Here is a 27,009-nt window from a genome sequence, read left to right as displayed (position 1 = left end):
TTTAGTATTAAGTTCAGTGTATATGACTATTTGAAAATTTTTGAAGGCGTGGTTACTCTAATGATGTCCAAGTGACTCACCACAACTTAGAAATTTATTTAAAACATGTCTGTTTGTTAAACCTAAAACTAAACTTGAATTTAACACAAGTTAAATCAAACTCTAAAATTTAATCTAACTCATCTCACAAAATTATATGATTCTCCTGATTGAAAATATATATCGGGTGAGATGAATAAAAATAAAAATTTAAATTAAATTAAATTATATCAAATTAAATTAAATCAAATCAAAATAAATTAAAATAAAATAAAATTAAATAAAAATAAATAAATTAAAGTAAGTTAAATTAAATTAAACTTAAAATTTAAACTTAAACTTAAAAATTTAACTAAAACTTATACCAAAATATTAATTAAATCTAGTAAGATCTTAAAAAAAACTAATTCAACTTACATTACTTAAATAAATATAAACCTAAAGTTTATTTAAATTAATTAAATTAACTAAATTAAAACTAAAATCTTAATTAAACAAACCAATTAAAATTTAATTAACTTAAATTTAAAACTTAGTTAATAATTAATCAAAATTTAATTAATGATTGATTAATTCAAAATGACTCTTAAGTAAAATAATACCAGTTAAATAATCAAACTTAATTAAACTTCATAATTAAATAATTTATTTAATAATACCAATGAATACAAAGAATAATTTCAACTTAGTAATTAATTCCTTCAAAATTTATTACATTTGCAAACTCTGTAAAGTAATTATAAGTTTTTTTTCTTGAAAACTAAGATTTTAGGTTAATTCAAGTAATTTTCAAAATATAGGAAAATGATTTACTTATGTTTTCTAAAAAAATTTCATTTCTCTAGTGCTGCAAAAATATTTTGGCCTTAGCCTAGATCGTACTCATTGATGTAAGTACCCCGTGGAGGTTTTGATGTGATCAACCGAGTTAAGTTAGGCTCTGTTGTTATTTGATGCCTTATGTCTAAGTATGCAGGAACTTAGGAGTACAAGAAGTCGAGTGAAAGACGCAGTTAGCGAGAAGGATGATATGGGAGAGAACCGACAGGCTCGGTGCGTCCAATGGACGAGGTGCTGCGGAAGAGTACGCTGGCGGACGAGAAGGAAGCGTGCGACGTTTCCGAGGAACGAGAAGTCGGAGCGGAAGACTGCTCAAGAAGGTCGGAAGTTGGATTTAGGTGAGCCCTATTTTGGATGGTCGAAATCACCCAAGCGAGCGGAGCCGGAGTGGAAGACCCGGACCGAGGCGAGCAGAACCCGAGCAGAGGGCCCGGAACCCTTCCGGGTGCCCGGAACCCGAATTTTATCATGATCAACGTGGATGTTAACCGATGCGTCGGGGATAAAATTCTATCCCACTCTAGGCTCCCGGAACCCTTCCAGGCGCTCGGAAAAGAGCTATAAAAATAGTCCTGATTTCAGTAGTTCAGATAACAACTTGTAAATCATTCTCTTCCCGTTCTAATTTGATTGTGAGCTATTAACGTTATAAGAGACTACTCCACCCGAAGGAGATCTTCTTAAGTGCGCTTCATTTTCCTTGGATTAGCAATCTTCTGATTGCAAACCAAGTAATTCTCTTTGTGTCTCTGTCTTTTTAATTAGTCTCTTATTTTTTAATACAAGTGTTCATAATTAAGTTATAAGTCGAGAAAGGGTTGAGTTTATTTTTGCAGGACAATTCACTCCCCCTCTTGTTGACCATCAAGAGACTAACAATAGAAAGCATGATCCTATAGATCTAGATAATGAGCATCTCACAAACACACTAAGTTTATCTTTATTGTGTATTCAAAGAACTTAGAATGACGTGAGATGCGTAGGCTTCATGCTTAGACTTCAGATGCTTATATCAGTGCATCAATACAAATTTGGGTGAAAATTATCAAACTTACAGTGATAAGGTTAAGTAATCTATTTTACTCAAACACTAACTAGATATATTTACTTAATTTGACTAACCAAGTGAATACGGTTATCTTCTAATAGTTAGTTAGTAACTAACGGTTAGACATTTAAAGCTGAATTTTTAGATAAATATTTTTAAATATATCAAGTTCAGAGAGGATATTTAAAAATGATTTTCAAAATAATTTATTTCTTTTCCTTGTTGCAAATATCACTTTCAAAATTGCTTGCAAAATACTTTCAAAAATACCCTTTAAATATTTGCTTTACAAAAATTTATATTCTTTTAAACATATGTTTTTCTACTTTGAAAAATCTATTTTTGAAAATACTTTTGAAGTGAGCTTTGAACAATTGAAATTTTAAAACATAATTTTCAAACAAACTATTTTTTTAACTAATATTTTTGAATCTATTTTGTATAATTCTTTTAAAATTTATTTGTCCAAAATGTTGTGTTAAGTCAATTTTCAAAATATTGAAAACTTTTAAAAAATTTAAAAATTTAAAAGGATTCTAATGCTTTCAAACTTATTTTACTTAGCAAAATTTCTTTGAAAACACTTTAAATTATTTTACAATATCCATGCAACATTTTTTTAAAGTGTTTTAAAAATTATATTGCAAAATGATTTCTAAACTTTTTTCATAGTTTAAGCTTTGCAAAAAGATTTATTTTAGAAATTTTTAACATTTTGAAACCCTTTTGAAAAGTTTAAAAATTTCTTTAAGAATTATATCAACTCTTCCCTCCCATAAAACCTACTTTTTTTAACGTCTTATACTTATTAAAGTTTTATTACAATTTTCATAATCTACTATGTTTATTTGTATTATTTTTTATGAATGTCTAAAGAGGAGGGTAAGGGTTAAGTAAGAAAAAAATAAACTGTAAAATCGAAAGAGTGCGATAGAGGGGGGAGGGGGTGAATATCACACTTTAAAAAACTTTTCTTTTCGTATTTTAAACACAATCAGAATATGCAGCAGAAAGTAAAAGACTCATTTGGTTACTTGGTTCAGAGCCTAGGTCGACTCCTACTCCAAGACCCGCGATCTTTGATCGCACCGTTGGGCAATTCACTAAAACTCTTCTTTCCGAAAACCACAAAAATAAGCAGTGCGTACATGTAGATGAGTAAGATAGTAACAACCTACTATCTTACATGAATTAAGTACAATGCAAGCAATATAAAATTATGCCGACAGTATATATAAGTTGTAGCTCGGTCGACACTTCTTGAAGTAGTAGCTTGCTTATGAAGATGAGTAGTCGTAGCACGTACAACAGCTTGCACAGAGATGAACTTTGAACAAATTTCTTGCTTCTTTTTTGAGCCTCGGACCTCGAGCTCTTTTTATAAGATTTGGCAACGTTCGGTCGACCGATCCACGGGTTCGATCGACTGAACCTGCTCCCTTCCATCTTCGCAGAGATCTGATCCTTAGCATTAATGATGTTTAATGGTTCAGTCGACCAATCCCTTTGTTCGATCGACCGAACAGAGAACTTCCCTGTTCGTCGAGATTTGTACTTAATACCCATTAATGTGATGATCTTTCGGTTGACCTATCCTATGGTTAGGTCGATAGATCAGTCTAGCTTCCTTCTTTCTTTGGCTCGATATGATCTGTGCTGAGTCATCAGGGTTCAGTCGATCGATCTTTTGGTTCGGTCGACCAATCAAGCTTAGATTGGAATGTGCTTTGCTTTGGTCTGAACTTATCTCTGATCTGAGTCAAGCTGGTTCGGTCGACTAATCAGGCCAGATCTATAAAACAGAGTTAAATAGAATATTCCTGCAACACAAAGGTTAGCACAGTAATATATATAATGCATGAGCAATATTATACAGTAGAACTGTCTTGATCTCAATTTGGAAACCTTCCCAGTTTCTTCAGTTAGATCAGCGACCTTAGGTTGTTCCTTTCAAGAACACGACTTTATTGTCGCTCCTCCAGTTGTATAGCTCAACTTACCTGCCAAACATTGGTCCTCCAGACCTGTTTGGACTTTGTCTGCTCAGTGTGTGATCGCTTGATCCACTAAGACTTTTCCTGCAATACTACATTAGCCAACAACAATAATAGTAATACAGAATACTATGGTAAATCTAAACTTAGATTTAATGAGATCCGTTGGTCTGATCGACCGAGCGCGGTCGATCGGAAACCATCCGATCAACCTTGTTTAGAGTTCACTCCTCTAAGACTTCTCGTTACATAAGGTTATCTCCTCCTAGGTCTCCATCTGGCTTCACTCACCAGAATTTAAGGTTACCACCCCTAGGATTTTCTCCACCTGACTTCACTCACCAAGACTCAGTATTTGACTATCCATGGATTAAGTCCTCCAGACCTATCGAATCCACCTGACTTCCATGATCTACCGAGATTTCTCTTGCCTAGCCTGCAACTAGGACTTCCCTTGTCTAACCGCAGTTAGGACTAGTCACTCGATTGACTTCTCATCCTTGCCTAACTACGACTAGGACTTCCCATGATCAAACTCCATTAAACTTACATAAACATATTTGTCGAATATTAAAACCTTGGAGGTCGATTGCACCAACATAAACTAAATCTTGAAATTCTTAACCCTAATCATGTTTTTCTAACTTTTGCCCAGGTTGTTATTGCATTAAAGAGGGAGAGATTGTTTGTACATTTGGCACCAATGATCAAACCTGAGTTTTGATGAATGACAAATGTATTAAAGTTAGATTTGTTATTGATCTAATCTTGTTATCGAGTGAGTAGGGTTGACTAACTTGATGGGTCAATAGGACCTGACACCAGGCAGGAATTCCAGTCGGGATGTGTGATTCCTGATTGGTGAAGTTCGGATGTGAGATTCTGGAAAGAGGAAGTCTGGATTTGTGATTTCGATGAGAGATGAGGATGTTCAATTCCCGATTGGCGAAATCCGGATGTGCGAAATCGGTAGGAAGACCTGGTGGGTCAGATTGACGTCAAGGAGATAACTTGACACTTGGTAAGTAAAGGTAAGTCACTAGAGGAGATTGACTAAGTGAGGACGCGTGCCGGTTGAGGGGACAGTAGGCGTCGGTTTAATTTAGATCCATTTTGAAAACCTAAATTGAGACTCTGACTAGATCTTGGTATAGAGGGCATGGTCTAAGTCATAAATTAATCATATTATTATTGTGTTAACTTTATTTTGTAGGTTAATTATTGTCATATTGGATGAACCTGCCTTACAGGACAAAAGGAGCAAAAAGACCTCGGGTGAATGGTGTTAGTCATTTTGCATGTCACGTGGCACATCAAATAAATTAAGATTAGGAACTCAACTAAAATAAAGACAACACGTGTAGTAACGAGTCCCAAGTCACATTTTTCCAAGGATGACTAATCAATATGTGTTAATTCTAGAATTGATTTGAATAAAATTCGTACATCACAAAGGTCTAATATTCATTTCCATTCGATTCTCATTTCAACTTGAGCACATCTAATTCTCAAAAATTCACTAGATCAATCTAAAAGAAGAGCAAGACAGTGTTGTTTTCTTCTACACATGATTCATTTCATTCTCATCATACTAAAATCAACTAAGCTTGGATTCTAATGTCTCATTGAATCAAATAGATCAATTATTATCTTTTCGATTCAAAATCACAGTAAACATGAAACTCAAGAGCTCACTATACTTCTGGAAACCGAAATAGCATCCTAGCCACAAACACAATCAACTTCAACAATTAATTCGGTCACCACATCTTGAATTCATTCCCACAATCAACAAAATGATACAAAGATAAATCATGAAGAACATCAAGTGATCCATTCAACATCTAAACTAGTTCACAATCACTAAGATCAAGAATCAAATCAATACTAATAAAGGAAAACCAAGTTAGTAGCTAAACATTCAAAACAAAACACTAGCTAAACACTAGTTAAAGACTAAACTCTAGTTGTGTGTTACATATAAAGCAAGAGTTTCATCACACATTCACGAATTAAAACTGAACACAAATTGACATTAACTGAGATTCCCAAAACAAGACAAACACAAATTACTTGCAATTAAGTAGCTGTAGCATATCTTGTATTGCAGAAATTAAAAGAAATCCAATAGCAAGCTTAGAAATCAAACTAAAATTACAAAGCAGTAAATCAGATCATAAGATCTGAGCATGGTAATGAACAATTCAAAGATGAAGAAGAAGAAAACTAAACCTAAAGCATTCCACAACCAAATCCCAAAACAAACCCTCTTCTCTGCTGTTAAATAGAGATGTTCTCGGAAAACTCCCCTCAAACACCCAATGAACAATCAACCAAGCTTCCAAGTTCCAACTATCACCAGGGAACGCTCACAGCTCCAAGAAACCTCTCTCGAAGCTCACACCCAATTGGAAATCTCATCAGCCGAAAAACAGAGCATAGATTCTGTGATTTGCCAAACTAGATTAATTGATAAGATCAACCTAGCTTCGCGACGGAATAAAGATCGAAAAAGGATCAGAAACTCCAAGAAACCTCCCTCGAAGCTCTGTTGAATGCGAAGATCGCTGATCGGGAACCTCCCACAAACAGGAACGCGGTGGTGAAGCAGAATTAAAATCGCGGCTGAAGAAACCTACCTTCTGCCACTCTCTGATCTCGGAGGATGAACACCGGCAACTCGAGATCTCCGTCGGAGAAGAACGCTAGCTCTTGGATTTGGAATTGTGGAACGAGCGTCGGCGTCCCGGAGAAGAAGACGGTGAACAGTGCGATGTCACGAAAACGCCGAGCCCAAGGAAGCACTGTAGCTTCTCACGTGATTTAAATCAACCTCACATCGGATCGGATGATCCAGATTAATTTAGGGCTCGATCAATGGCTGGATGAACTCAGATCTGGATCAAAGCTTCTGGATCTTCATCAACGGCTGTGATGTGCTTCCTCTTGGCTTGGATTGGCCGGATCTTCAATGGATGACTTAGATCTACTTGATATTGGATGAACGACCCATAATGCTCCAAAGCTTGATCGACTTATTTAGCCCTAGATTTGAACCCAAATGTGGTCTGATCTGATCGGGTCATTGACCCTTTTGATGCCTATAAAATAATAATCAAATATTAGCATCAAATACCATGATAATACATTAATTTGCAATTAAGTCCAAGATCAAATATGATTATGAAATGTGATATAGATATGAGTTCAATCCATGAGAAAATCATTAAAAATTTGCATTATGAAATAAGATAATATAGTAAAAATCATGGTTATCAGTAAACAGTACCCGAGGCGCCTTCAAGCCATTGGAAGGAGCCTTCAAATGGATAAAATCTGATTTCTTTGGTGATAAGGACCGATACATTTCGAGATAAACTTTTATCTATGGAAGGCGTCTTCCACACCTTATAAAAGTATTGTTCAACCAAGCACTCTTCACTAACTCTTCTACGAGCTTCTACGTGTCCGTTTGAAGTTCCAACTGCTCCGATTTCTTGCTATTGCTCCACTATAACATTGCTGCGTCCGACTACTGCTGAGGAGTCGCCTAACACCAAACCTAAGACGACTATCTTCGAAAGTGTTGGGTAACAAAATTAAATATTGTACTTACTTTCTGCAAAAGAAAAAGTGTAGCATGTTATACTTGTTTCAATTTTTTTGTACTTGATCTCCTCTTCCGGTGATTCCGAAAGAGGTTATTAGTGGATTACCCGTCGATAGGTTCACGGGACTGGGTCTTGGAGTAGGAGTCGCCGAAGGCTCCGAGTCAAGTAAAATTAAACTTGTCTTTTTTACTTGCTTTTCATTTTCGTGTTTTTCCGTTGCGTACTGATTTTAAAATAAAAAAGAAAAAGTTTTTGAAAACCATGTGATTCACCATGTTGGATATACGTGAATGAAGCAGAGATGGAAGAGGGAATAAACTCTATTGTGAATGAGACTTTAGTCCCACATTAAGAGTTTTAAGGATATTGGTTGGTTTATATTGATTCACATGCATTGATGTTGCGAACAAATGTATGGGGAGAGACTCTCTTTCACGCATGGGTCTGCGAGGGGGGGAGAGTGTAAAGCCAGGGCCCGGATTACATTGAACCAAGTTGACTCGTATGCGAGCATGACCTGTATGCGCTAAATACTAGATTCGTTGCGGTAAAATTTGCTCAAGTGGAACAACCAACATTTTTTCACATGTATTCTTTTTATTTGCTACTCAAGAAGGTAATAGAAGTATTAACCATTGTTAATGACGATTCCGTAAGCTCCTGAATAGTAATGGTTGACCATTGTTGGTCGTCGACTATCATTAATTCTTGGGTATTGAATGGTCATTACTCGACATTCAATGCAGGTGAGGGATGATGCTCATATATAAAGAGAGACCATGGTCCTGAACAACACACACAAAAGCTGAAGCAATTAAGTCCAAGATCAAATATGATTATGAAATGTGATATAGATATGAGTTCAATCCATGATAAAATCATTAAAAACTTGCATTATGAATCAAGATAATATAACCAAAATCATGGTTATCAAATCCCCGACATTTAGTCTTGGACGTCCCGTTCAAGTATAGAAAACTAAAAATCATCTCCACACAAATTTCCTAGCAATACCTAGAAGATGGTAAGAAGAATTTAACTAAGACCATCTAAAGATCAGTAACAATCATGAATACAATCTAAATAATAATCAGTAGGTATGACAGTTTCAATCCAATTGGAAAATTAAGCAAGATGCAATCTCACAAGGGATGTACCTATTCTAACTCTCACACTTAAAATTGCATATAAGTGGAGCTCAACTCAATGTAATTCACAACATTTCACTATCATAAGCTTACTTATTATCTAATTCTCCACCACTATAAACATAACATACATGAATCAAAAGAATTTTATCATCAATAATTGAATTGGAATAAAAAAGAACAATGAAAGTGACTGAAAATAGGCAAAAGAAAAGAATTCAATGAAGAAAATGAGAGTATTGGAGGAATATACTTGATGAGCTGACTATTTTGATGTGTAAAGTGAAGAATTCCATTTGTCGTTATCAATTCAAAAGATCAAGCTAACCTCCCATTCAATTTAATGGCTATCCAAGATTCTTGATACTCTATCTCCACTCTTAATACTTTTGATTTGCCATTTTCCCTTTTTTTCTTCTTTCACTATCTTTTTTATTCTCTTTAAATCCATCACTTGGAAGCTAAAACAATCTCAAATTGTGAAGAAAAATTCCCTCCCTCACACTTAAAGTATTGGTCGTCTCGGGCAATGAAACACAACATGCTATCCACTTAGTTGAAACTCTTCTAGCCACTTCTTTTCCATTCTTCATTCTGCAGATTTGGTTCTTTCATTCTGTGGTTTTACTTCAGTTACAAAATTCTTACAATTGCAACAGAAAAAATTAAAATTTCAGAAGTTAAGCAGCATAGAATGACTAATACTCAAGTAAATCTTCATTAGGTGCTATCATCACCTATAATAGGCACTTCAACTAACATTCCAAGACTTTATCAATAATAACATTCCTAGTCCAGTAGCCTTGCTGTGCCATTACTGATTTAACTGAAGTGCAGCTTTTGCATGAATAGAACAAAATTCAGAACTAAAAACAAAACTAAATTTTAGTTTCCCTTCACCATGTAGATCTAAAATTCCATTTCAACATTCAAAATTCAAAGACAATGTTTGAGACATGTCATTAATAATCTAAACTTGATGTTTATCCAATTCCAGCTTAAGAATTTGCTAGACCTTTGAATCCCATTCTGCAATTGATAGATCAAATCCAAAAATCAGACTTGATCAGAAAAATAGAATTCTGCACTGGATTTCTGAACTTCAATTAAAGAAAAACAGAATCCCTATATGTCTGAACTTAAGAAACAAATTTAGCAAAACCTAGTAAATTAAGTCCATAGCTCAATTTACAACAGCACAATAAATTCATCCATAGACTAGTTCCAGAAATCTTAATGTATTTATGCAATTCCAAGTTTCAGAATTCAAAATTCAAAATCAGAATTTTCAGTATTAAGGTCAAAGTTTCAGCATTGAGATTTTGAGGTGACTTCATCTTAAATCAAATAGAATTAAGCTAAGATGAATGTATCATTTGGCTCTTGAACTGCTGCAGCTTACAGCCTTCTTCATGTCTGCATATCAAAATTCAAAATCAAGTTCTTACAATTGTTTCCTTCTTCTATTTTGAAATTTACATTTATATTACTCCAGTAATAAAACCCAAACAAAGTTTAATACTCCAACAACAACTTTGAAACTCAGCTCCCAGCCACTTCTGCAACTAACAACTCTTGATTTAACAGATTTCATCAACAATCTGACTTCAGAAATTAGCAAATTCTACTCCAGCAGCTTGATTTAATTACACTTCCAGATTTCAGGATTTGTGTTGATTCAAGTCTTGATAGGAAGCTCGGCACAAACTGGCAGTGATACATAATTCCAAGCTCCTGGCTGCTAAAAAAAATAGAATTCCATAGCTTACTTTGATGTGAAGGCTATCAACAAATTTTGATACCAACTTGATACAAAGAAATTCAAAAGCTCTACACTATCTTTTTAACTTCAAATGATTAAAATGTTTAACTGATTTTGATCAAGATCCGACATTCAATTCATAAAGATTGTTTCAGTAAACATTCAATCACTACAAGCTTGAATTCAATTGGTTTAAGCTCCAACAAGTCAAAATTGTCAAGGTGGCCTAGTTTCCATTTTTAACATTTCAGCCTTTTATAATTCCAAATGAAGTTCTAACACCAACTTTCTTGATCAGATTTCTGATAAATGCAACTCCCTGTTGCAAACCTAATTGCAGAATTGGTTTCCAGTTTCAGTTCTCAGCTCTATATTTATGTTTTGCATCCAATTCTCAGTCCTAAATCTTGTAAACTATGGAGAAGCAAAATCATCATTTAACAATGCTTGAACAACAGCTGGATTTTAATTTTTCCATAAATGAATGACTTTATCTTCGTAATGTACTTGTTGATGTTGGAGCAGTTAGCACTAACGGTCTAACTCAAGTTTTGATAAATGACAAAATAGGCTAAGTTAGTTTTGTTATTTTCTAACACTCTGACCGAGTGTGTAAGAGAAGTCCAGACAGGTCGACGGACTGACCTGATGTCTGGCATGAAGCCCAACTAGGTCGACGGACCGACCGGATAGTTGGCACGAAGTCTAGCTAGGTCGACGGGCTGACCGGATAGTTGGCACGAAACCCAGACGGGTCGAAGGGCTAACCAGACGTCTGGCAAGTAAGTGAAGGTAAGTCACTGGAGGGGAGTGACTGTGAGGACGCGTTCCCAGGAAGGGAACTTAGGCGCCGATCCGACTTAGAACCATTTCGGAACTCTAAGTCGAGATCTTGACTAGATTCTGATCTCAGAAAGACGGAATCTAAGTCACACTCTACTTGTTGAACTTAAACTGTGCTAACACTTTGTTTTGCAGGACATATGTATTATATATTTCCCTCCGGACTAACGTTTTCTTGCAGGAAGGAAGATGCTGGAAAACTAGGGTCCGAGCGCCCGGGATGGTTCCGGGCGCCCGGGAGGTACCCGGGCGCCCTGAGGCAAAAATTTATCTCCAACGTCATTTCGCCGCATGGAGTTCACTGATTGGTTTGACTACGTCACAACCAGGGCACCCTGAAAGTTCCAAGCGCCCCGAACCTCATATATAAGGAGGGTCAAGGCTGTAGTCAGGACAACAACTCAGAATCTACTCTCGTGTGCTCCGATGAAGTTTTGTTTTCTTTCCTGTCTTATTTTCTTAATTGTTGGTTTTCTTTCACTACATAATTCTTGTACGTAGTTTGTAATAAGTTTCGAATTATTAATGATTGCCCATCGAAAGCACCCTTGTGTGCGGGCCTTGGAGTAGGAGTCGCCAAAATATCCGAACCAAGTAAAAAGAACTTGTGTTAGCCTTGCTCTTCTCTTGCTTATTCTTTTCCCGTTGCTTAACTCTTTACGAAAGTTTTTAAAATCGCTATTCACCCCCCCCTCTAGCGAAACTCACGATCCAACAAGTGGTATCAGAGTAGATACCGCTCTGATTTGGTGCAACCACCAGTTAGACAAGGGGGTGAATTTTTTTTTTCATTTTTTTCGTCTTTTCAGTTTTTCGCATAATTCCAAATTGGTACTATTACCTTTTTGGAAATATTTTTTCGTTGCAGTTAATCTAAATTGGTGCAACACCAATTTAGTTCTTTCAATTACTTCTATTTTTTCCCGCACTACTAATCCAAGACCAAGCCTTGGGACCTTACTTGTCTAGTTGCTTTTTTGTGTGCAAGATGTCTCAGATTGAAGGATTCAGCACGGTACGTCCTCCCCTATTCAACGGGGACGATTTTTCGTACTGGAAGAAAATAATGGAAGTCTACCTGAAGACGGACTTTGACCAATGGTTCAGCATCACAAAAGCCTACAGAGCACCAGTTGACAACTCCGGAAATGCACTTGATCCGGAATAGTGGACTCCGAACATGAAGAAGAAAGCATCAACGGAGAACAAGGCAATCAATACGCTAAAATGCGGACTGACAAGGGAAGAATTGAACCGGGTAGGACCGCACCAGAACGCGAAAGAACTTTGGGACAAATTAATCGAGCTGCACGAAGGAACCAGCGACGCTAAGGTAACGAAATGAGATTTGTTATTAAATAGAATGTTTAATATAAAAATGCAGGAAGGAGAAACGACGAGTCAGCTACATGCGAGGATCAAGAATATCCTCAACGGGCTCCACACGATAGACCACCAGATGGAAAATCGAGATCTGATAAGGTACGCGTTAAACGTATTTCCACGCAATAATTTGTGGGCATCTATCGTGGATACCTACAAAATTTCTAAAAATCTATCTAAGTTAAAATTAGACGAACTATTTTATGAATTAGAACTACACGAACAGATTAACGCCGAAACCGAAAAAGGTATTGCCCTGTTTGCAGGTTCCTCCAAGGAAAGAACAAGTTTGAACCCGATGAAGACTCTGACCACAATTCTAAAGATGAGGAGCACCTGGAGAACCTGGTAAGGAAAATGTTCACCAGGAGGAAGAAGAGCTTCAATAAGAAGGACCTGCAGAAGATCAACTCTACAACCGAACCAAGAAATGTGACATGCTTTGGGTGCAACAAGAAAGGCCACTACAAGAACGAGTGCCCGAGATTGAAGAACGACAAACTGAAGACGACCAAAAAGAAGGCCCTCAAAGCGACGTGGGACGACTCTTCCTCGGACGAATCGGAGGCCGAAAACCAGAAGCACCAGAGTCACCTTGCGCTGATGGCCTGCCTAGCAGAGTCGGAGGACGAATCGGAAGATGAGTCCGAACCCGAATCGAGTCATGAGTCCGTACTCGTTTCCGAAGGTTCCGAAGAGGTATACCAAAATTTAAATTAAAAGTTCTTTAAAATTATTTCTTGTTTAAATAGAAAATTAGTTAAATTAGAAGATGAAAACAAATTACTCCTTGAGGAAAACCTAAACCTCAAGGAACAAATTACAAAAAATAATCCAACTCGAGATCTAACACTTGAGGAGGAGAATTTATCACTAAAAATAGAAATTAATAAATTAAAATAAATGTTAGAAAAATTTATAATAAGATCTAAAAATTTAGATTTAATCTTAAACAATCAAAAAGCAAGTTGCAACAAAATTGGACTTGACTATAAGTCAAGTTCAAATAAAACATTTAAATCATTAATAACCCAACACAAACCAACAAGTAAAGTTTGGGTTCCGAAAACGTGTTTAACCACGCAAGTAGGATTTAACCAATACTACATACCCAAAGAAAAAATATATTATATAAAATCAAATAAATCAAATCAAAAATTAAAATACAAACCTAGACCAACAAATTCAAAATCTAAATATTTTGCCACACCAAGACCTAGAATATCATCAAGTAAACTATAATTATAAAAAGAATAGACATAAACCAAGAACCAAGAATTAAAGGCCAATAATTCAGGAGGAGGCTCCAGAATAGTTGGCACCTCCAAAACGAACCTACCCGGCATGGTAACCCAAACTAATTTACCTGGCAGGGTAATTAGGACTAAATAGAAAAGGTTCAAGTTTAACTTGACCTATTGTACTGGTGAAGTTTTGGATGATAGTACGTTAGGGAAACTTAGTCTATGCATGTCTAGGAAGATATGATTTCGACCTGGTACATTTGGCTAAGTGGAACTGACCGAAGTTATCCTTTATGGATCCTAACCAGTTAGACCAAGGTTTTGTACTAAGTCCAGTGGATAGGACTATTTGGAAAACCTCAAAGGCATGACTACTCTAATGATGTTCAAGTGACTCACCATAGCCCAGAAGTTTATCCAGAGAATGCATATTTGTTAGACCCAAAGCTAAACTTGAATCTAACACAAAGTTAAACCAAACCCTAAAATTGAATTTAATTCATCTCACAAAATTATAAGATTTCCTGATTGAAAACGTAGATCAGGTGAGATGACTAAGGACTAAATTAAAATTAAATTAAATTAAATTAAAATTAAAATTAAAATTAATTAAATTAAATTAAATTAAATTAAATTAAAATTAAATTAAAAAATTATTTTAAAAACTTTAAAAATTATTTTAAAAATTCTTTTAAATTTTTTAAAAAAATTAAAAACTCTTTTAAAAACTTTAAAAATCTTTTAAAAAAAAATTTAAAAACTCTTTTAAAAAACTTTAAAAATTATTTTAAAAACTTTAAAATCTTTTTAAAAAATTATTTTAAAAACTCTTTTAAAAAACCTTTAAAAATCCTTTTAAAAATTATTTTAAAAACTTTAAAATCTTTTTAAAAAATTATTTTAAAAACTCTTTTAAAAAACCTTTAAAAATCTTTTTAAAAATTATTTTAAAAACTCTTTTAAAAAACTTTAAAAAATCCTTTTAAAAAAAACTTTAAAAATCCTTTTAAAAATTAGTTAAAAAATTACAAGCTTAGAAATCAAACTGAAATTACAAACCAGTAAATCAGATCATAAGATCTGAGCATGGTAATGAACAATTGAAAGACGAAGAAGAAGAAGAAAACTAAACCTAAAGCATTCCACAACTAAATCCCGAAATAAACCCTCTTCTCTACTGTTAAATAGGGATGTTCTCGGAAACCTCCTCTCAAACACCCAATGAACAATCAACCAAGCTTCCAACTATCACCAGGGAATGCCCACAGCTCCAAGAAACCTCCCTCGAAGCTCACACCCAACTGGAAATCTCATCAGCCGAAAAATAGAGCATAGATTCTGTGATTTGCCAAACTAGATTAATTGATTAGATCAACCTAGCTTCACGACGGAATGGAGATCGGAAAAGGATCAGAAACTCCAAGAAACCTCCCTCAAAGCTCTATTGAATGTGAAGATTGCTAATCGGAACCTCCCACGAATAGGAACGCGGCGGCGAAACAAAATCAAAATCGCGGCTGAAGAAACCTCCCTTCTGCCACTCTTTGATCTCGGAGGATGAATGCCGACAGCTCGAGATCTCCGTCGGAGAAGAACACTAGCTCTTGGATTTGGAATTGTGGAAGGAGCGTCGGTGTCCCGAAGAAGAAGACGGTGAACAGTGCAATGTCGCGAAAACGCCGAGCCCAAGGAAGCACTGTAGCTTCTCGCGCGATTTAAATCAACCTCACATCTGATCGGACGGTCCAGATTAATTCAGGGATCGATCAACGACTGGATGAACTGAGATCTGGATCAAAGCTTCTGGATCTTCATCAACGGCTGTGATGTGCTTCCTCTTGGCTTGAATGGGTCGAATTTTTAATGGATGACTCAGATCTACTTGATATTGGATGAACGACCCATAATGCTCCAAAGCTTGATCGACTTATTTAGCCCTAGATTTAAGCCCAAATGTGATCTGATCTGATCGGGTCATTGACCCTTTTGATGCCTACAAAATAATAATCAAATATTAGCATCAAATACCATGATAATATGCTAATTTGCAATTAAGTCCAAGATCAAATATGATTATGAAATATGATATAGATATGAGTTCAATTTATGAGAAAATCATTAAAAATTTACATTATGAATCAAGATAATATAGTCAAAATCATGGTTATCAGTGAACAGTACCCCAGGCGCCTTCAAGCCATTGGAAGGAGCCTTCAAATGGGTAAAATCTGATTTCTTTGGCGATAAGGACCGATACATTTCGGGATAAACTTTTATCTATGGAAGGCATCTTCCACACCTTATAAAAGTGTTGTTCAACCAAGCACTCTTCACTAACTCTTCTACGTGTCCGTTTGAAGTTCCAACTGCTCCGATTTCTTGCTATTGCTCCGCTATAACATTGCTGCGTCCGACTATTGCTGAGGAGTCGCCTAACACCGAGCCTAAGTCGACTATCTTCGAAAGTGTTGGTTAACAAAATTAAATATTGTACTTACTTTCTACAAAAGAAAAAGTGTAACATGTTATACTTGTTTCAATTTTTTTGTACTTGATCTCCTCTTCCGGTAGTTCCGAAAGAGGTTATTAGTGGATTACCCGTCGATAGGTTCACGGGACTGGGTCTTGGAGTAGGAGTCGCCGAAGGCTCCGAGTCAAGTAAAATTAAACTTGTCTTTTTTACTTGCTTTTCATTTTCGTGTTTTTCCGTTGCGTACTGATTTTAAAATAAAAAAGAAAAAGTTTTTGAAAACCATGTGATTCACCATGTTGGATATACGTGAATGAAGCAGAGATGGAAGAGGGAATAAACTCTATTGTGAATGAGACTTTAGTCCCACATTAAGAGTTTTAAGGATATTGGTTGGTTTATATTGATTCACATGCATTGATGTTGCGAACAAATGTATGGGGAGAGACTCTCTTTCACGCATGGGTGTGCGAGGGGGGGGGGGAGTGTAAAGTCAGGGCTCGGATTACATTGAACCAAGTTGACTCGTATGCGAGCATGACCTGTATGCGCTAAATACTAGATTCGTTGCGGTAAAATTTGCTCAAGTGGAACAACCAACATTTTTTCACATGTATTCTTTTTATTTGCTACTCAAGAAGGTAATAGAAGTATTAACCATTGTTAATGACGATTTCGTAAGCTCCTGAATAGTAATGGTTGACCATTGTTGGTCGTCGACTATCATTAATCCTTGGGTATTGAATGGTCATTACTCGACATTCAATGCAGGTGAGGGATGATGCTCATATATAAAGAGAGACCATGGTCCTGAACAACACACACAAAAGCTGAAGCTCTCCACCTACGTTCCCCTCCTCTTTTGCCGTGTATTTTTTCTCGGTAGAGTATCCATGATAGCAGTTGGGTACCTCTCAATTCGCAGCGACTACCAGTGCATCACGGTTAACCATTGTATATTGAGAAACAGACGACTCGAGAAAACCTCGAAACACAGCCGGAGGTGGGGCGAATCTGTTTCAAGAAAACTGCGTTCATCGCAGACCTCAGTCCGCTTCGCCCGCTCGGGCCACTCGATAGCTCGAGTTGCTCTACCTTCAAATGTTAGCCTGCTCTGCCCAGTCAGCCACTCGGCCTGATCAGCCTGCTTTGCCCGCTCAACCGTATTACTTGATCGGTCGTTGTGCCCGATCGGTCACTTGGCCTCGTTGATCTAATATGCTGCTCTGTCCGCTAGATTGTACTACCCGGTCCGCTGCTCTACCTAGTTGGCCACTTGGCTTGATCAACCTTTCTACTACTCGATCGGTCGCACTGCCACTTAGCCCATTCGACCGATCAGTCACTCTGTTGCTCTGCTCGCATTGCCCGCCCACATTGCTCCCTCAGTCACTCTGCAGTACACACTTGGCAGAAACCAACCTCCACTGACAGTCTAAGATTATCTGTTCAGGTCATCTCGACAAATAAGTTAAATTTAATTCAGTATAATTTAAATTCAACTAATTTTTCAAAATCCTTGGTGAATTATCCAACATAACATGGGTAATTATTTTGAATTAACGGATAGTAATGGTCCTTTATTACTGAGAATGTGGTAACATTCGAGAAAAATATGGAGACATGATAAAAAAAATATTTATTCCTATAAAAAGGGGGGCACATACATCTTCTCGAGACCCTAATGAGAGAATACTTCTTCATCTTCAAAAATTAACTTGGGCATTAGAGAAACAATGCTGGGAATCTTTCCGACCATCTCGATCCCTAATCTAATCTTTCCTCCCTGACCAGTATTCCTCTCTTTGCTAGTTAATATTAGCAACAACTCACCAGTCAGTTGAACGCCGTGACCTCAGGCAGGATTAACCATTAATCTTAATTAATTTTAAAAATTAAGTGAATGACATCCGTCGAAAATAAAAAAATGTACCAAATTATGTAAATAGTCAAATGAATGCTCCTTTTTAAAGAAAAGTAAAAGGATACTTCATCATAGTTTTTTTAATCCAAAATACTCTGTATTTTAGTATTATTATAATTGCTATTCGGTTGTTAATTGACTATTTAAATTTAATTAAAAGTATTAAAAAATTGATAATCTCAATTAATTTTATTTGGTGAAAAAATTTCTATAAAAATATCATACTTAAGGATCAAATCACGGATATCTGGATAATAATTTGGATATTCTACAACGGCACCGTAGTCCTAGGGACGATGGCTAATTAAAAGTATTAGAAAAAAAAATGATAATCCCAGTTAATCGGCGCCTAACCCAGAAATCTAACATCCTTTGATCGTGCTCTCCATTTTAAGGAAAAAATTCTAATTAAAAGTATTAGAAAAAAAATAGGGATAAATTTATCGACCGAGCAGGTAGTGCAAGCATAACACTCACAAGAGAGAGAGGAAGTGTTAAATAGGTATTATACTCACTCCATTATGAGTGGATATTATAATACTCATTCATAGGATAGAGGGGCGTTTAAAGGTTTGACCCCTCTCTCTCTCATTTTTTTTTAATTATTTATTCTTTTAATCATAAAAATTTTAATATTATTTTTTTAGAAACAGTGACTTTTAAAGTAAAATTATTATTAATAATTTAAATATTTTAAAATATATTTTTAAATATTTATTTAATATTATATAATTTTAATAGGATTGAATGAACGATGGAGATTTGTAAATAATGAGTACTAATGTTAAAAGGAATGTGGATGAAAGAGATATATTGGTATAATGAATATGTCACGCCCCAGGTAGTTTCTGTGAGAAGAAATTTCGGCAACATCTCCCCTGTACGGGCGATAATATGAAACTTTCTACAATGTCCTCAAAGCCACATATAGCCAACACGGCCGGAACAATAACAATAAGTACAATAAGCAAGCACCCACGCAGTTTAATAGTAAAATCCTAACCTAAGCAACGATAACGAAATCATCTCAAAAATCCTACTCAACTACACTCATAAAACACAAATATGATATCCTACTCAACTTCACCCATAAAACACAAACTTGATATCCTACTCAACTACACCCATAAAATTCAAAACTCCAGCATACATCTAAATAAAAATCCTTCGATAACAAGAGATCGTACAAGTTCCAAGAGCCAAAAGATACAAGTATGAAAATATAAACAATAACATAATAAGAAAAAAAAATGTGCGAACTCGTCGCTACGCGAAGTAGTCGGGGACTAGCGACTGGAGATCTCCGGACAGCCTCAACCTGAAATAGTAATAACGGGGGTGAGTCCAACACTCAGCGGATACCTAGTTGACATGCATAGTAAATAATAACCATCAGTAATAAATATGCGTACAGTCTCCTGAATAATTATCATATGGAAAATGAAAAACTGTAAGGTAAAGGAGTATCTGTACTAACCAGGACCTGAATATAAGAAAAAGTAAGGTCGTCAGACCGAGGTGTTGGTGCAGCGGAGGCCGGCAAGAGGGGGGTGAATTGCTTCTGAAATAAAAAATAACTATACCCTCCTCGGATTTCAACTCAGAAATAAAATCAACAGTAAAAATAACTAGCAACTATATAAAATTAAAGACAGAAATAAAACGGGAGACCGAGGTTTAACCTGGTTACAACCAAGGAGGTTGTTAATCCAGAACAATCGAAAGTTGCACTAGCAGAGTCTCCTTCACTGTAGGCAGAGAAGCCTTTTTACACACTTAATGAACTCACAAGTTGCTAGGAATTGAAAGCTTGAATGAATGATGAATTTCTAGGTCCAGGGGTCCTTTTATAGTCCCTGGAAAGTCTATCCCGAAGCTCCAAGGCGCCTCCAAGCAAGTGATCGGATAGAACTCTATCCGAAGGCAAACGGTCGGATTGACTGGGTTGAAGGCGCCTTCAACCTGGCAGCTCAGCTTCTTGGCTTCATTTCCATCTTGCTTTGACTTCCAACGCTCCTATCTTTTGGGTGATTGCGACCAACCGGAATAGGGCTCACCCGAACCCAATTCCCGGCCTTCTCCTCGAGCAGGCTTCTGTCTGGCTTCTCGTCGCTCGAACGCTGTACACGTTCTTCTCGCTCCACCGGAGTACTCTTCCGCAGCTCTCTTGTCCTTTGGACGCACCGAGCCCGTCAGCTCCTTTCCCGTGTCATCCTTCTCGCTAGCTGCGTCTTCCGCTCGACTTCCTGCGCTCCTAAGTTCCTGCACACTCAGACACAGGGATCAGACAAAACACAGGACCTAACCAACTTGGTTGATCACATCAAAACACCCACGGGGAACAACAATCTCCCCTTTTTGATATGCATCAACCCAAGTTCAAGTTAGGGTAAATAGACATAAATTGTAATTTTAAAGTAAATTACTAAACGAACATATCTAAACATAAATTTGCAATTATTAAAATTGCAACACAATTTAGAAAAAAAAATATTAAAAATTTTCATTTCGTACTCCCCCTACCTTTCTCTCCCCCTTTGATCACAGCAAAAATGGGGTACCAATAAGAGAATATTAAGCAGATTATTAAGTTAAAACAAATTCTGAGCAAAAGTGAATTTTTGAAAGTTTTTCTAAAAAATTTTCTAAGCAAAAATGAATTTTTAGAATTTTACAAAAAAAACTTCTAAGTTTAACTGAATTTTTTTAAAAAAATTTAAGTAAAAAAAAATCCTAAGTAAACTTTTTGAATGTTTCAAAAAAATTTCTAAGTCAAATGAAGTTATTTAGAATTTCTCTAGAAAAAAAAATCCTTTTTTTAAAAAAAATTCTAAATTAGAATAATTTTCAAGAATAGTTTTAAAAAAAATGTTTAATAAACTTTCAAATTATTATTTAATTCTTATTTTTAATGTTTTTTCAGAAAGTTAATTAAGCATTTTTTTTCAATATTTTAGCTTCCAGGTCGTGGCGAGGCACTAGGCCTTCTTGGTTATTGGAGCAACAACCACTTCCTTAGACAAAGCTTCCATAAAGAATTTCAATATTTAATTTTCTCTCTTAAAACTTTTTAAAAAAATATTAATTTAGCACAGATTTTGGAACCCAATAGAGGTTCCTTCCTACAGGGTTATTCAAAAATTTAGGGGGTACATAATTTCTTGGTACTTTTCTAAGTTGACCCCGATGGTTTCTAATGTACCAATTTAATTTACCATAAATTCTAATTTTTGAATTTGGAAACTTCTTTAAGCATGCATCATTTTTCAATTTTTCAATATCATTTTTTAATTTTGTATTTTCTAATTTCAAATTTTTATTTTCCTTTTCAAATTTATCTAATTCTTTAGAAAGTGCTTTTATAAATTTAAAGGACTGAGTCGGGGTTAGATTGCATACCTTACTTACCTGACTCGGTGATGCTCCTCCTTCACTGCAGCTTTCCTCTTCTGACGTTCCTCCCCCTTCGTCGATGCTCATCTCTGAGCTGGACGTTTCTTCTAGTTGATGGTTGGCTATCAGTGCTAGTCCCGAGAATTCTTCGATTTATGATTCGGAGGATGACGAATCATCCCACGTGGCTTTTAGGTTGTGTTTGGTTCGAGCTGGCTTCTTGCTCCTTTCCTTATCCTTCTATTTGCTCTTCAATTTTGGGCAGTCGTCCTTAATGTGCCCTTCTTCGTTGCAGTTGTAGCAACGGATTGTCCTTCTCCTTTGACGATGTTTACTTGACTGCGATCTAAATTTGTTAGATTTAAAAAACTTATTAAAACGTCTTACCATTAACGCAGCTTCGTTTTCGTCTATTATCGCTTCGGAGTCAGGATCGTCCTTTTCGGCACGTAGGGCAATGTTGGGGTTCGACTTCTCTACTAGATTTTCTGCAAGTCGAGATTCGTGAAGTTCGAAGGTTGAAAACAATTGTTCCAATGTACTTACCTCGAGATCCTTAGAGATGTAGTAAGCATCTACTAAGGAGACCCACTCTGGAGTTCTTGGGAAGACGTTGAGCGTGTATCGAATTGAGTCCCGGTTCGTTACTTCTTCTCCAAGGTTGGTGAGTTGAGTGATCAGCTCTTTGATCCTCACTTGGAGTTGTGCTACCTTCTCGCCTTGGTTCATCCGGAGGTTCGTCAACTGGGTCCGGAGGATGTCGCGTTGCGCCAGCTTTGCTTCGGAGGTACCTTCGTGAAGCTCCAGGAATTTCTCCCAGAGATCTTTCACGGAGTCGTAGCTTCCGATTCGACTTACCTCTTGTGGTGGCAGCACACTGAGTAGGTGGAACTCTGCCTTTCCGTTGGCGATGAAATCGGCTTGCTCCTTCTTGTTCCATGTGTTTTCTTCTTTGTCTTTCGGTGCTGCAAAACCATATTTCATTGTAATAAGAATATCAAAATCCGTTTTAAAAAATACCTCCATTTTGCGCTTCCAAGTGGTGAAGTCTCCGTCGAACTTCGGGGGATGGATGTTCGCTCTGGCCATCGTCTTGATCGTAGTGCTTCAGTTGGCTGTTAGTCCTTCTGAGGCTATCAGGCTCTGATACCAATTGTTGGTGCAGCGGAGACCGGCAAGAGGGGGATGAATTGCTTCTGAAATCAAAAATAACTATACCATCATCGGATTTCAACTCAGAAATAAAATCAGCAGTAAAAATAACTAGCAACTATATAAAATTAAAGACAAAAATAAAACGGGAGACTGAGGTTTAACCCGGTTACAACCAAGGAGGTTGTTAATCCAGGACAATCGAAAGTCGCACTAGCAGAGTCTCCTTTACTGCAGGCGGAGAAGCCTTTTTACACACTTAATGAACTCACAAGTTGCTAGGAATTGAAAGCTTGAATGAATGATGAATTCCTAGGTCCACGGGGTCCTTTTATAGTCCCTGGAAAGTCTATCCCGAAGCTCCAAGGCGCCTCCAACAATGGTCCATGGCGCCTCCAAGCAAGTGATCGGATATAACTCTATCCGAAGGCAAACGGTCGGATTGACTGGGCTGAAGGCGCCTTCAACCTGGTTGAAGGCGCCTTCAACCTGGCTGAAGGCGCCTTTAAGCTGGAGGCGCCTTCAACCTGGCTGGAGGCGCCTTCAAGCTGGAGGCACCTTCAACCTTGTTGAAGGTGCCTTCAAGCTGGCAGCTTAGCTTCTTGGCTTCATTTCCAGCTTGCTTTGACTTCCAACGCTCCTATCTTTTGGGTGATTGCGGCCAACCAGAATAGGGCTCACCCGAACCCAATTCCCGGCCTTCTCCTCGAGCAGGCTTCCATCTGACTTTTCGTCCCTCGAACGCCGTGCACGTTCTTCTCGCTCCACCGGAGTACTCTTCTGCAGCTCTCTCGTCCTTCGGACGCATCGAGCCCGTCGACTCCGTTCTCGTGCCATCCTTCTCGCTAGCTGCGTCTTCCACTCGACTTCCTGCGCTCCTAAGCTCCTGCACACTCAGACACAGAGATCAGACAAAACGCAGAACCTAACCAACTTGGTTGATCACATCAAAACACCCACGGGGAACAACACGAGGAGTATCATAATCTTGTATGCATGTCAATTAAATGCATCCATCCAATATGCAACAAACAAAGTGCAGCAAACACAAGCAATAAATGCATCATACATATGATGCCAATGACATGTCCTGGTCACCCCTGACGCCAGTCAGCCATCTCACACAAGATGGTGAGACCGAGTGGGTAGGGCTGTAACAACCGTGCACTCTGTCGTCACTGCTCCTGATGAGTGACCGAGTGGACGGGATGCTGTCGGAGTATACTTATTCTCCTACCCCAAATCATAAGTGGGGGAGCGCAATGCGCTTATCTCCTTGAGACAATTTAGAGGAGGGATCTCTGCCGGCTACCATGCTGCGTCACACTACCCATGAGTGGGTCAACAGAGCCAAACAGAGCAACCTACTGCAACACACATTGCCTGAATAAAACCACTAACCCATGAGTGGTTGTGTGTACAGATCCATGTAACTGGCGATGTGCTCAACAATAATGGAGCCAACTATCGCATAGCATGCAATCATGCGAGATAATGCATAACACTAAACATACAAATCCTGACCATATCAACTTCCATAAAACGTGTACTAAAAATAAATGGATCAAATAAACTGATCTAGGTACACAAGTCAGATATGGTAAATGACTAGTTTGGTATATCACATGGCATGATATGTCACTACCTCTATAACATAAATAAATAACAAGGGCATGCATGTTAAACAGGTAACAAACAAAACATGCTCGGAAATAAATAGTGACATACCGATGTAGATATAAACATAATTATTACTACTTATTAAAAATCTACTAAGCATATCAACATGACATTATCTAAAAGATAAGTCAAGGTACCCGCCTCCAATAGAAATGTCCAATCCAAAATATATCCCTCGTCGAGACACGGTCTCGAATTAAAGTCCTGTACCAATCAATGTGTATATTTTATTTAGCTAAATTCAAATAATTAGCTAAATAAAATCTCTAACACTAAATTAGGGCAAAACACTAATCAACACATAAATATAAACCTAAGTCACACTTAACCAATTTGTATTAAATTCCCCTACACCTTACCTCAATACATAGCCACTGTTGCGTTGGAACAAGATGGTTGTTGATCCACAACACACAACACTTGGTTGGAATCCACCCTTACTGCTCCAATTAAGAACAGAAGGTCCAGATTCATCAAGGCAACATAAAGAAAACCTAATTTGAGAAACTTACTGGTAGCACTGACCTTGACACCTTCTCCGTGATCAAACCATCCAAAACCTAACCAATATAGGTGTGTCGATCTGCTATGAAAAGGGATCTCGCTACCACATTGCCGGATCAAGAAAGAAATCAACAATTCCAGACACCAATCAACCCCTATAGAGATCAACTACCCAATCATAGATAGTGTTAGGGCACAGGGCTAGAGAGGATCAAGAGAAAACGACTCAAGAACCTACCCTTGTCATCGGCGCACGCTCCCGATCGCCGGCGATCTAGGGCACGACGACTGCGGCTAGGGCACAGCGAGATGAGGGCTAGCGTTGGCCCTTCCTTCCGATGATCGGGTGGTGGCTCGAGCTCTAGGGCTCCGCGTCGATGCAAGGAGGATTGGGGCAAAGGCGAAGAGGAGCTTTGGCGTCGCGGGAGGCAAAGGTGAAAAGAAAGAGAAAGGGTTACCACTGCTCGGGCTGAGGAGAGGGGTTTTGTACGCTCGGGGAGAAGAGGATCGGAACGGACGCGAGCGACGACGGCGTGTCAGTTGGAGAAGAGAAGAAGAAACCGACGGTGAGGCGTGGGGGAGGCGTGGGTCGGGGAAGGAAAACGGGGGAAGAGAAATAAAAGAAAAAGAAAATAAAACTTTTCCTCGTTAAAATAGGGTACCTTAAACATGCTTTCCCGGGACCCAATATTCGATCCCCTTAAACTCGTCATACAAGCTCCGAAAAATTTCTAAAAATTTCGAAAAATTTCTTTATGATTATTCGTCATTTTTTAGTATTTTACAGAATATATGATAGTGAACCTCATACTTTTTAATGAGATAATGGGTTTTAATGACGATGTATTATGGATACTTTTATACATAAAGTATTATTATATTAAAATAGTCTTTATTAACTCATCAAAATTACATAAATTTTATCAAAATTATTTTAAATTAATCAAAGTTACGTTAAGATAGTTGTAGCACTTATTTATGTGGTTACTTCACAGCTACAACTACACTTAAAACTTTGAATTCTAAATATTATTATAGCAAAATATTATTTATTAAAATTATTTAAAATGTATCTAAATCATTTTAAATTAATCAAAATGATTTAAAAACAATTGTAACATCTACTTAGTAGTTGCTATATAATTTCAACAGCTATTTAGTAGCTACTATTACTATAATATTATCACATTAATTGTTAGACGTTGTAATAGTTATAGTCTTTATACATTATAACAATTAATCATAATTGATTCAATAAAGCTAAAGTAAGGAACAAGATTATAGCAGCTACTATATGTTATAGTAATTAATTATAGTTGTTAGAATAATGCTACATGTAAAGTAAAGATATTCTCGGAATAAATTATCTAATGACTGGTTTTTTGATTGTTTTTTTTATAATGTCCTTTTCACCTTTATGATTTTATTAATACGTAATCTGTAACTCATTTAAAGGTTTTATTATATATATATATATATATATATATATATATATATATATATATAATTTTGTTAAGTACTCTGTAACTTCTTGATTATGATTATGATAGATTGAAACCTTAAACTTATCATGCTGGCTTGAATATAACATCAATAAAATTAGGCGTGGAGAATGTTTCTCCAATCTTTATCGTATAATTACCTAACAAAAGAGTTTGTTTGATGTATTTTTTTAAGTAACATTTAAAAGTTGAAAAGAGAAATAAAGCAAGTATTTAAAATTAATTATTTAAAAAAAATATAATTAAGTTGATTAATAGGACTTAGCAATTCTATTACACCTATTGTAGCAATAGGGGTAAGCTGGGCTTCTTTTGCTATGTAGTGATTATTAATTAATATGCAAGTAGTGATAATTAAGGTGGATAAAAAATATTTAATTTTAAATCTTTATGGATTGCCTCCATTAGTATTCTGTAATTTATTTAAAAGATTTATTAATATTAAAATATTTTATAGGATTTTGTATTGGAC

This window comes from Zingiber officinale, chromosome 2A (genome assembly GCF_018446385.1).
Source record: "Zingiber officinale cultivar Zhangliang chromosome 2A, Zo_v1.1, whole genome shotgun sequence".
NCBI classification, from domain to species: Eukaryota; Viridiplantae; Streptophyta; class Magnoliopsida; order Zingiberales; family Zingiberaceae; genus Zingiber; species Zingiber officinale.
The sequence above is the reverse complement of the archived record's forward strand: the minus strand, read 5'-3'. Positions refer to the sequence as shown.